Source organism: Antechinus flavipes, chromosome 4 (genome assembly GCF_016432865.1).
Source record: "Antechinus flavipes isolate AdamAnt ecotype Samford, QLD, Australia chromosome 4, AdamAnt_v2, whole genome shotgun sequence".
Lineage (NCBI taxonomy): Eukaryota > Metazoa > Chordata > Mammalia > Dasyuromorphia > Dasyuridae > Antechinus > Antechinus flavipes.
The window spans coordinates 61,122,272-61,135,813 of NC_067401.1; positions in this window are offsets into that span (position 1 = coordinate 61,122,272).

The following is a 13,542-nucleotide window of genomic DNA, read 5'->3' on the forward strand; positions in this document are numbered from 1 at the left end:
AATTAGAATCCGATTGGTTTTGGTTTAATGTCTGGTGCTTAAGAAAGAAATCTAGATAGTAAACCCCAAGAGAAGATTCTTTGCCTCAATAGCTGTCTAGCCTCAATCACTGGATGAGTGTTGCCTCAGTCAAAATGAGACTATTGAAGATCTTAGCTTAAATAGGCTGAAGATCTTAGCTAAATAGGCCAAAGTCTCCCACTACATCCATGGCCATCTCAGTCGTCTTGACCTACATTTTACCTCTGGGCTCAGATTGCTCTGGAGGGTAAAGTGAGGCAGTTGACCTTGCTCAGCCTTCCCTCACTTAAATCCAATACACTTGCATGTCATACTATCACCTCCCTGATGTCATGATTCTCTTACAAACAACTTGTTAGCAAAGTTGTCTCACAAACTGGAATTGGGCAGATGAAAGGAAGACTTCCTCTTTCCTTCCCTTCCTTCATTCCTTGCTTCCTTCCTTCCTTCCTTCCCTCCTTTTCCCCTTTCTCCTTCCCTCCCTCTGTCCACATAGAGTATCATACCTCTACCTAAAAGTGCTCTTGAAAGCATTTTTCTCTATTTTGCATCTCTGAACCTTCCCAAAATATCTTGGGGTTTACTGCCTAGATTTCTTTCTTAAGGACCAGGTCTTGAACCAAAAATTATATAATATATTTGAGTGAAAACAAGAAACTCCTCTGGCAAATCTTTCCTGTGATTCTGCCTAGGGGGCATTTAATTTACTCAAAGGGATCAATGAATTAGCCTATAACTACTCATTAGCTCACTGTCTAGGCACATTTCCAGGAAATTTCTGTTGTACTGGGAATAAAATAATGCAATAGGAACTCTGACCTTTTTTACTCTCACATAGACTATTATAATACTCTCCAAAGTGAAGTGTCAAATCTTTAAGTCTTTTCCTTTTCTGATCCATTCTTTACACAGCCAGGAAAATCACTTTTGCAGAACTCAAGTCTGACCATGTCACTCTTCTACTTATTAAATTCTAGCAATTTTCTATGACTTACATGTTCCAGTAAAACCATTCTTTAATATTTAATATTTAAAGCTGTTCACAAACTGATCTCTTCCTATTTTTCCTGATTCATTACAAATTATAAGCTTTCCCAAAAGTCTTAGTGCAATTCTCTCCTTTCCAGTCCAGTTAACTGTCCTTTATTTTGTCCTCAGATTTTACTTTTCTTTTCCTGTTTTTATATCTTTCTATAGCCTATCCCCTCCTTATCTGGAAAGCTCTCTTTTCTTTTCTACCATCGTGAATCTCAGATTTTGTTCTTGTTAATCTCAAATGCTACCTTTCATGTGAGGAATTTCTTATTTCCCACTCTTGTAGGATTGCTGGTGTTCTCTCTTAAAGTCACCTTGAATCTATTTTGTACGTGTTTAGTATATATATATATATATATATATATATATAGTCTTCCCTACCCAAATATCAGCTATTTTAGTACAATTCATGCTTCACTTTGTATCCCCAGAGCCTAGGATAGTGTCTGGCACAGAATAGTTATGTAAGAAATATTTGTTAAATAATTAATTCATTAATGAATTCATGAATTTATGAATGAATCCATTAACATCCCATTGATACAAGCTAATTTAGGAAAAGTCTAAATATCCAAAAATGTGTTTATGTTTAATAATAAAGCCTTAATGAAGTTGATCAGTTGGCTGCACCTCTATTTTTTGGATAGTGTTGCTCTCTTAGCTGTTTAACAGTTAATTAAGACATCTTGTTAATGAATTCTAGAAGAGGGACTGAATCCTTATGTAAATCATTCACATTCTCATTTTGGTCATAGATTCAGATCCTAATCCTACTTTGGAACTCTGTTATTATAAAGCTTTGGAGTTTGCAGGAAACTTAGATGGTTTATTCTAAATCTCTTCTTCTACAAATGAAGAACTGATGATGCTAAGTGACTTGAGCAAGCGAATTCAGAAGGTGAATAAAAGTAATGAGATAAAAATATAAGTTTCTCATTTCCAGAACAGTATACATTCCACCATATCACCCTTTCTGATGTTCACAAAAAAGGAGTCAATGGAAACATATTGTTAGATCATCTCTATCAGAAAAATCACCACTCTTCCGCTCATCAAAATTATTCAAAGAACATTTCCTACCAACAGTATGTAGCCTCACTTTTTCATAACACATATTATCTGTTTACTTTGCTATTACTAGAAAATTAGCTGAAAGCAAAATGTGCATTATTAGATTCTCATACTTTATAAAACCTATCAACTTAAAGTTCAATTGAGATCCATCAGAGTTATAGTTAAAAGTTAAAATATATAGTTAAAATAAAGGCAGTCATTTCAACCTGGTTGCAATAGAGATTATAAAATCATTTGATCATCAATTTAGAAATGGAAAAAAATTCTAAAAGTTTTTGAATATAACCTCATCATCTTACAAATACAGAAACTGAAGGACAGACAAAATGACTTATACAAAGTCACATAGCTAGTTTTTCAGGTGGAATTAGAAAGATATAATTTCTTTAAAAGTTATTATTTTTCTCTTTGATATCTTATGAAGATGATTTCTAGGCTAAAAAATAGGAAAAAAAAAGGTTTTTCATATCTCTCCATTCAATAGTCTTAGTTGTACTTTACAAACATTTCTAATGGGAAATAAATCAAGGTACACATGTCTATACTTGTGCCAATGTATCAAAATAGATCTATTTGTGCATATTTATATCTATATCTATATGTGCCAACATAGGAATATATCAGGGCCAGTCCAGATTATGATGCCAATCAGTTTACCCGACTCTGGAAGAATTGTGGTCATTATGCTCATTGAGTTCTATCCAGTTGGCACGAGTTAATCTAGGGGGAGAAAGTCTAAATATCCACAAAAATGTGTTTGTGGTTAGATAATAAAACCTTGGTAGAGTTGATCAGTGGGCAGTCTTCCAAGGCGCAGGCTGTCTCACACCTGTTTCATGTATTTGTTTTTATATGGCCTCTGATTAAAATTCTGTAATATGCAAGGAAAGTAAGCAGGTTCTTGTAATAAAATTACTAAAACTGAGTTTTTTTCTCTAATTCAAGATATCCCAGATTCTAATTCCCAACTTGCTTTTACCTTATAGACCTTTCTTTCCAGTACAATTAGAAATGTGCCAAAGTCTGAAATAAAAATGTTCTATGTAAAAAAGCCCATGGGCATTTATATGTTTAGTGACTAACAATAGCTCAGGAGACAGATATAAAAAGCACAGAATTATCCAAGTATGGAAAGACAAATATACCCACTGTGGCAATGATCCAATCTTTTTTTTATTAGCCCCACTGGATTTTAAGAAGTATTAAATACTAATCAACACAAAATAATCTAAATCAAAAATTAATGACTTTTTGAAATTCTTCTTAAATCAAAGGCAATTAATTGCTTGGGTTTCCTGAAGTGATGTTCATGGATGAGTGAAGAGGATATAAATACCAACATATCAATAATTATATAGTATCATCATATATATGCCATTATGTAATTGCAAATATATATAATGATGCATATGCCTGAGTTTTTTTTTTCTTGCAGTGGTATTTGAATCTCTATAAGTGTGAATACATGTATGTACATGTCCATACATATGCATACATGCAAACAATATAGTATAACTAATCATCTAGGCCCATATTATCCAAGGAATAAATTGAAAAAAAAATCCTTTCATTCATTCATTTTTTTCACTCAACAAATATTTATTAAGTGCCTTGCAATTTTACTGCAATTAAATAGTGCACAGAACACTAAGAAGAGCAGAAAATGTACATGGTACATAATTTCTGATTTCATCAATTCTGTGATTCAGAAGAGGGGAAGGACAGGAATTAGATACATATAAGTACAATACACAATGTTTTAAGATAAGTGTTTTAGGAGGTTACAGAATAAAGTCTCTTCAGAAGTCTGGAGGGAAAGCTTTTTAGCAACCAGGGATGTTAGAGAAATTGTCAAGAAGAAGGTGTGAGCAATGACTTTAGGCTTTAGAGAATAGAGAAAAGGTAGAAACAAAAAAGCACAGTGTGAAATGTGAGCAAATGCCTGGAGCTATACCTTGGAAAGGGAGAGAAGAAGCATCAGATAAAGTGAAGGAAAAATTCAGGAAAGAACAATTATAATACTAGTGGCTATCTTTTTTTTTTTTTTTTTTTTTTTAGGTTTGTAAAGTGCTTTACACATTTTCTCATTTGAGTCTTGTGACAACTTTACAAAGAAAAATGAATTATTTTTACAGATAAAAAGACTGAGGCAGAAAGAGGCAAAATGACTTGTCCAGCTCAGATACAGGTAGGAAGCGAAATTCAAACAAAGAATTTTTCCACTCCAAATCCAATTCTATTGATTCATCCCACAAGCAGCCTCTACTATAGTAGCATTGTGGATAAGCATAAGCAAGAAGCACCACTTTGGAATAAAGACTTCCAGTGGTAGAGGCAAGATGATGGAACAAAGTCAAGAAGCTACTTCAGCTTTCCCAGTTTCCATTGAAAACCACAGGAAACCAAACATTTGACCAAGTCTGATGGAAAGAAACCACTCTCTAGTTCAAGATAGCCTGGAAAAACTTCATGAAAGGTGTCTCACTGGGGTGAAAAGGATGTTCAGCCCAGCTCACAAAGACTGAGAAAGCTGTTGAAAGGGTCTTAATGGCAGCAAATCAGCAACTAAGACCCTCAGACTGGGCTCAATAGAGGAACAGATCAGTGGGGAATCCCTCAGTCCCGTTCAGAAGGCAAACTGAAAAAACAGGCTGTTTCTTGAAAAGAGCAAGCAAAGCTACTCGCTGCAAACATACATGTAATATAAAGCCAGGAGAAAATAGACCAAAAATTAATTTCAAATGAAATAATCTAATCCTAAAGAATGGATGGGTGAAACTACAAATTACAGACACAATAAACAATTTCATCCAAGAGAATAACAATAATGAGAAAACATACCAAAATTTGTGGGATGCAGCCAAAGTGGTTATAAGGGGAAATTTTATATCTTCAAATGCATATTTGCATAAAATAAAGAGAAGATCAATGAATTGGGCTTACAACTAAAAAAGCTAGAAGAAGAACAAATCAAAAACCCTCAATTAAATGACAAATTTGAAATTCTTAAAATAAAAGGAGAAATTAATAAAATTGAAAATAAGAAAAAGTATTGAATTAATAAATTAAATTAAGAGTTAGTTTTATGAAAAAATGAACAAAATAGATAAAATTTGATTAGAAAAAGGAAATAGGAAAATCAAATCTCAAAGTCTCAAAAATGAAAAGGGAAAACTTTCCAAAAAATGAAGAGGAAATTAGAGCAATAATTAGGAGTTATTTTACCCAACTACATGCCAATAAATTTGATAATCTAAATGAAATGGAGGAATAGCTCACAAAACATAAATTTCCCAGGATAATGGAAGAAAAAAATATTTTAAAAGTCCCATTTTAGATAAAGAAATAGAACAAGCTATAAATCATTACCAAGGAACCACATTAAGGATTACCCAGGACTTAGCAGCTTCCACCTTAAAGGATCAAAGAGCCTGGAATCTGATATTCCAAAAGGCAAAGGAACTTGGAATGCAGCCAAGAATAAACTACCCTAGTAAACTGAGCATTTTTTTCCAAGGAAGAAGATGGATATCCAATGAAACAGGTGAATTTAATTTATTTCTAATGAAAAGACCAGAGCTGAAGAAAAAATTTGAACTCCAAATATCGAACTCAAGAGAAGCCTAAAAAGGTAAAAAGAAAAGAACTTTTGAGAACTATATCTCTTTTATGGGTATACATAGAGAATCCATGTATAATTTGATTTTTCTGTTATAATATTTAAAAAAAAAACTTTTTTTTTGTTTCCCCCCCTTCTCCTTCCTCCCTCCCCTAGGCAGCATGTAGTCCAATATATGTTAAACATGGTAGAAATATATGTTAAATTCAATATATACATATATATCTATAAAATTATCTTTCTGTACAAGAAAAATCAAATCAAACCAGAAAAGAAAATGATGAAGAAAATAAAATGAAAGCAAATAACAACAAAAAGAGAGAGAGAATGCTATATTGTGAACCATATTCAGTTGCTACAAACATCTTCTGAGTGTAGATGTACAAGAAAAAGGGGAAAGTGGAGGTAAAATTAAGAAAATTACATCTCACAAAAAGGCAAAGAAAACCTATTATAAATGAGGAAAAAAAGGGAGTAAAATGAACATTTTATGAATCTCATCTGTGAATCTCATCATATTTGGTTCAAATTTGGCTCAATTTGGCTCAAAAAGAGAATTTTAGACATATTTGGTTTCACAAAGAAACTTATGTGATCTTATAAGGAAATTTCAAGGGAAAAGGAAAAAGAAAGGGGGAGGCTAATAGAAGGGAAAGGTGTAATAGTTGGGGAAAGATATAAGAAAGGGGGAGGAGAGTTAAAGGGGGAGAACTTCTTGAGGCAAGTGGAAATGATAAGCAAAATACTGGGGAGGAGAGAAAGGGAGAAATGAAAGAGAAAAGCAGAATTTGGGGTAAATAAAATGGTGGGAATTATAGAATTAGTCATATAAACTATGAATGGGGCAAACTCTTCCATAAACCAGAAGTGGATAACAGACATTTAACAGCCAGAACACTACAATATGTTGTTTACAAGAAACACATTTAAAGAAGTTCTACTGATACATACAGAATAAAGGTAAAAGGCTGGAGCAGAATTTGTTACGCTTCTGATGAAGTAAAAGAAGCAGGGCTAGCCATAATGATGTCAAATCAAGCAAAAGCAAAAATAGATCTAATTAAGAGATAAGGAAGGAAACTATATCTTGCTAAAGGGTACCACAGATTTGAAGAAAAATCAATACTAAAGATATATGATTCAAGGTGCGTAGCATCTAAATTTCTATTTTTTTTATTTTATTTTAATAGCCTTTTATTTACAGGTTATATGTATGGGTAACTTTACAGCATTGACAATTGCCAAACCTCTTGTTCCAATTTTTCCCCTCCTTCCCCTTACCCCCTCTCCTAGATGGCAGGATGACCAGTAGATGTTAAATATATTAAAATATAAATTAGATACCCAATAAGTATACATGACCAAACCGTTATTTTGCTGTACAAAAAGAATCGGACTCTGAAATATTGTACAATTAGCCTGTGAAGGAAATCAAAAATGCAGGTGGACAAAAATATAGGGATTGGGAATTCAATGTGATGGTTCTTAGTCATGTCCCAGAGTTCTTTCACTGGGCGTAGCTGGTTCAGTTCATTACTGCTCCATTGGAACTAATTTGGTTCACCTCATTGCCGAGGATGGCCAGGTCCATCAGAATTGGTCATCTTATAGTTGCATCTAAATTTCTAAAGGAGAAGTTGCGAGAGTTGCAAAACCAAATAAAAAGCAAAATTATAATAGTAGGGGTTCTCAAACTTGCTCTCTTAGAACTAGATAAATCAAACCACAACATAAATAAGAAAGGCTTTAAAGAGATTAATAGAAAATACTAGAAAAGTTAGATATGATAGATTTTTGGAGAAAATTGAATGGAGACCGAAAGGAGTACACTTTTTTCCTCAGGAATTCATGGAATCTATACAAAAATTGACTACATATTAGGACATGAAGACCTGAAAATCAAATGCAGAAAGGCAGAAATAATAAATACATTTTTTTATCAGATCACAATGCCATAAAAATTACATTCAAAAAAAGGCCAGAGGAAAATAGACCAAAAATCAATTGAAAACTAAATAATCTAATCCTAAAGGATGAATGGGTGAAGCAGCAAATCCATAGATACAATCAATAATTTCACCCAAGAGAATGACAATAATGAGACAACATACCAGAATTTGTGGGATGTAGCAAAAATGGTAATAAGGAGAAATTTTATACCCCCAGACAATTTGCAGATGAAAACATTGAAATATGATGAAAGTCATATGAAAAGGTGCTCTAAATCATTATTGATCAGAGAAATGCAAATTAAGACTACTCTGAAACACTACATACCTCTCAGATTGTCTAAGATGACAGGAAAAGTTATTGACAAATGTTGGAGTGGATGTGAGAAAACTGAGATACTAATACATTATTGGTGGAATTGTAAATGGATGCAACCATTCTGGAGAGCAATTTGGAACTATGCCCAAAGAGTTATTACATTGTGCATACCCTTTGACTCAGCAGTGTTTATACTGGGTTTATATCCCAAAAAAATCTTAAAGATGGGAAAGGGACCCACATGTGCAAAAATGTTTGTGGTAGCTCTTTTTGTTTTATTTTGTTTTGGTTATGCTAGTAATTTTTTTTAATCATAGCTTTTTATTTGCACGTTATATGCGTGAATAATTTTATAGCATTGACAACTGCCAAACCTTTTGTTCCAATTTTTTCCCTCCTTCCCCCTATTCACTCCCCCAGATGGCAGGTTGACCAATACATGTTAAAAATGTCAAAGTATAAATTAAATACAGTATAAGTATACATGTCCAAACAGTTATTTTGCTGTACAAAAAGAATCAGACTCTGAAATATTGTACAATTAGCCTGTGAAGGAAATCAAAAATGCAGATGGAATAAAATATAAGGATTGGGAATTCTATGTAATGGTTCATAATCATCTCCCAGAGTTCTTTTGCTGAGTGTAGCTGGTTCCATTCAATACTGTTCTATTGGAATTGATTTAGTTCATCTCATTGCTGGAGATGGCCAGGTCCATCAGAATTGATTATCATATAGTATTGTTGTTGAAGTATTGAATGATCTCCTGGTCCTGCTCATTTCACTCAGTATCAGTTCATGTAAGTCTCTCCAGGCCTTTCTGAAATCATCCTATTGGTCATTTCTTACCAAAAAATAATATTCCATAATATTCATATACCGCAGTTTATTCAGCCATTCTCCAATTGATGAGCATCCACTAGTTTCCAGTTGCTGGCCACTACAAAGAGGGATGGCAGCTCTTTTTGCAGTGGCAAAAAACTGAAAAATGATTTGATGCTCATCAATTGGAGAATGGTTGAATAAGTTATGGTATATCAATGCTATGGAATATTATTGTTCTATAAGAAAAGATAAGCAGGGTGATTTTAGAGAGGCCTGGAAAGACTAGCATGAACTGATGTTAAGTGAAATGAGCAGAACCAGGAGATCACTGTAAACAGCAATAGCAATATTATACAGTGATCAGATCTGATGTATATAGTTCTCTTCAACAATGAGATGATTCAGACCAGTTCCAATAGTCTTGTGATCAAAAGAGCCATCTACACCCAGAGAGAGGACTGTGAGAACTGAGTATGGTTCACAACATAACATTCTCATTCTTTTTATTGTTATTTGCTTGCATTTTATTTTCATTTTATTTTCTGGTTTGATTTGATTTTTCTTATACAGCAAGATAATTGTATAAATATGCATGCATATATTTGTTTTTTTTTTTATTTTTATTTAATAATTACTTTATATTGACAGAATCCATGCCAGGGTAATTTTTTTACAACATTATCCCTTGCACTTGTTTCTGTTCCGATTTTTCCCCTCCCTCCCTTCACCCCCTCCCCTAGATGGCAAGCAGTCCTATATATGTTGGATATGTTGCAGTATATCCTAGATACAATATATGTTTGCAGAACCGAACAGTTCTCTTGTTGCACAGAGAATTGGATTCAGAAGGTATAAATAACCCGGGAAGAAAAACAAAAATGCAGATAGTTCACATTCATTTCCCAGTGTTCTTTCTTTGGGTGTAGCTGCTTCTGTCCGTTATTTATCAATTGAAACTCAGGTCTCTTTGTCAAAGAAATCCACTTCCATCAAAATATGTCCTCATACAATATCGTTGTCGAAGTGTATAATGATCTCCTGGTTCTGCTCATTTCACTTAGCATCAGTTCATGTAAGTCTCGCCAGTCCTCTTTGTATTCATCCTGTTGGTCATTTCTTACAGAACAATAATATTCCATAACATTCATATACCACAATTTACCCAGCCATTCTCCAATTGATGGGCATCCATTCATTTTCCAGTTTCTAGCCACTACAAACAGGGCTGCTACAAACATTTTGGCACATACAGGTCCCTTTCCCTTCTTTAGTATTTCTTTGGGATATAAGCCCAATAGAAACACTGCTGGATCAAAGGGTATGCACAATTTGATAACTTTTTGGGCATAATTCTAGATTGCTCTCCAGAATGGTTGGATTTGTTCACAACTCCACCAACAATGCATCAGTGTCCCAGTTTTCCGCATCCCCTCCAACATTCATCATTATTTTTTTCCTGTCATCTTAGCCAATCTGACAGGTGTGTAGTGGTTTCTCAGAGTTATCTTAATTTGCATTTCTCTGATCAATAATGATTTGGAACACTCTTTCATATGAGTGGTAATAGTTTCAATTTCATTCTCTGAAAATTGTCTATTCATATCCTTTGACCATTTATCAATTGGAGAATGGTGCATGCATATATTTGATTTAACATATATTTCTACCATGTTTAACTCATATTGGACTACTTGCCACCTAGGGAAGGAGGTGGGAGAAGAGGGAAAAAACTGGACCATAAGGTTTTGTAAGAGCTAATGCTGCAGAATCATCTATGCATATGCCTTGAAAAATTAAAAAAAAAAAGAACAATTAAAATATCTTGTAGTCCCAGTCAAGATTACCAAAATATATATATATATATATATATATATATATATATATATATATATATATATATATATATATATATATATATATATATATATATTTACTGGCTTCTACTATATTAGTTAACACTTCCAGAAAGTGATGGATCTGGAATTACCAATAAGAATACTCCTCCCTGGGAAAATGAATGGATGCCCATCAATTGGAGAATGGCTGGGTAAATTGTGGTATATGAATGTTATGGAATATTATTGTTCTGTAAGAAATGACCAGCAGGATGAATACAGAGAGGTTTGGAGAGACCTACATGAACTGATGCTAAGTGAAATGAGCAGAACCAGGAGATCATTATACACTTCGACAACGATATTGTATGAGGATGTATTCTGATGGAAGTAGATTTCTTTGACAAAGAGACCTAACTGAATTTCAATGGATAAATGATGGACAGAAGCAGCTACACCCAAAGAAAGAACACTGGGAAACGATTATGAACTATTTGAATTTTTGATTTTCTTCCCGAGTTATTTTTACCTTCTGAATCTGATTCTCCCTGTGCAAGAAGAGAACTGTTCGGTTCTGCAAACGTATATTGTATCTAGGATATACTGCAACATTTCTAACATATATAGGACTGCTTGCCATCTTGGGGTGGGGGTGGAGGGAGGGAGAGGAAAAATCGAAACATAAGCGAGTGCAAGGGATAATGTTGTAAAAAAATTACCCTGGCATGGATTCTGTCAATATAAAGTTATTATCAAATAAAGTAAAATTTAAAAAAAAATAAAATTAAGAAAAAAAAAAAGAATACTCCACCCTGAAAAACTGAATAAAATCTTTCAAGAGAAAAAAAATGTATTTAATGAAATAGAGAACTTTCAAGGATTCCTGATGAAAAGATCAGTGCTGAATAAAAATGTGACATTCAAACACAAGGCCCAGAGACATATAAAAAATTAAACATCATGGAAAAATCATACTTAAAAAGAAAAAAAATGTATATTGCCATATGGGAAAATGATAATTATATTTCCTAAGAACTCATATCATTAGTAGGACAGTTAGAAGAAGTGCACATAAAGAGCAGGGATATAAGTCAATTTTGGGGGGATGTTCTAAAAAGAATGAAGAGGGAAAAAAGAGGAGGGAGAAAAATAAGGGAAAATATTTCTCAGATAAAATAATTACACAAGGAAGATCTTTTATAGAGAAAGGGAAAATGAACTGGCAATGGGCAATGATTGAAATCTTTTCTTATCAATAACTTGTTTCAAAGAAGGAAAAAATACACACACATGCATATACACATGCTTTGATACTATCTTTATAGCTACCATTTCATGTAGCCTTTTAAACACAAACAGACAAAGAGAGCTAATTAGTTGATTAACATAGCATGATTATTCTTTACTTCGGTCCAAGATGGAAATTCATCTTCATTATTGTTATGATTGAATGATCAAGGCCTAATTCTATGGTCACAAAAATATTTATTTTACTTCCTTCCAACCTTGTATTGTACAAATATGTCTGACCCATTTTGGAATTCAAGGTGATTTTCATGCTAAAAAGAAACTTAGTTTACTGTTTTGTGGATTCATTTTAAAAAAAGTTCTAATTGTAAAGCCTTTTTTGAGACACAGCAACATTTTTGAGTGATCATTCAGATCAGTCACAAATGACTACATTGGAACTCAAATTAAAAAGTGAGAATAGTTGCTACCTTTCTGGGTAAAACCATTTGAACTGCAAATGACATCCTGCTGACAGATAAGGAAAGTTGTTGTCAACAAGTTTTAAAGTTACTGTCATGTTTACAAGCTACCTGGATAAAGGTTGGGAGAAAATTATGATTTTCTTAGAATTAAGCATTGACAACTACTGGACCATAACAATACACACTAATTATCATTAATGTCTGATATTTGCATCTTTTTTTTTTTCTTTTGAGATGTTTAAATCGCTTTTAATGTCAGAAAGTGCCTTTCTACATACTTCTCATAATTTTCTCCTAAGATCTCAGGGTATAGGTTTTGGGTTTGATTTGTCTGCTAGATAAGGAGATCTTTTACATTGCCATTTCATTGTTGGAAAATCAAACAAAATCCTAATAGGCAAAGAAAGAAAGAAAGAAAGAAAGAAAGAAGAAAGAGATGTGGTTCATTTCAAATACAAAATTTTTATCCATAAAAAACTCAATTTCAGTCAAAGGATATGAACAGAAAATTTTCAGATGAAGAAATTGAAACCATTTCTAGTCATGAAAAGATGCTCTAAATCACTATTGATCAGAGAAATGCAAATTAAGACAACTCTGAGGTACCACTACATACCTCTCAGATTGGCTAAGATGACAGGAAAAGTTAATGACAAATGTTGGAGCAGATGTGAGAAAACTCAGATACTAATACATTATTGGTGGAATTGTGAACCAATCCAACCATTCTGGGGAACAATTTGGAACTATGTTCTAAGAGCTATCAAAATGTACATAACCTTTGCTCCAGCACTCTTTCTACTGGGTTTATAAGCCAAAAAAAAAAAAAAAAAAAAAAAACATAAAAGAGGAAAAGGAACCCATATGTGCAATAGTGTTTTGGGAAGCCTTTTTTGTAGTGGCAAGAAACTGGAAACCAAGTGGATGCCCATCAGTTGAAAAATGGCTGAATGAGCTATGGCATATGAATGTTATGGAATATTATTGGTTCTGTAAGAAATGATCAGGAAGGTGATTTTAGAGAGGCTTGGAGAGACTTACATGAACTCATGCCAAGTGAAATGAGCATATCATTGTACATAGCAACAGCAAGATTCTACTAAGATTAATTCTAATGGGCATAGCTCTTTTCAACAATGAGATGATTGAGACC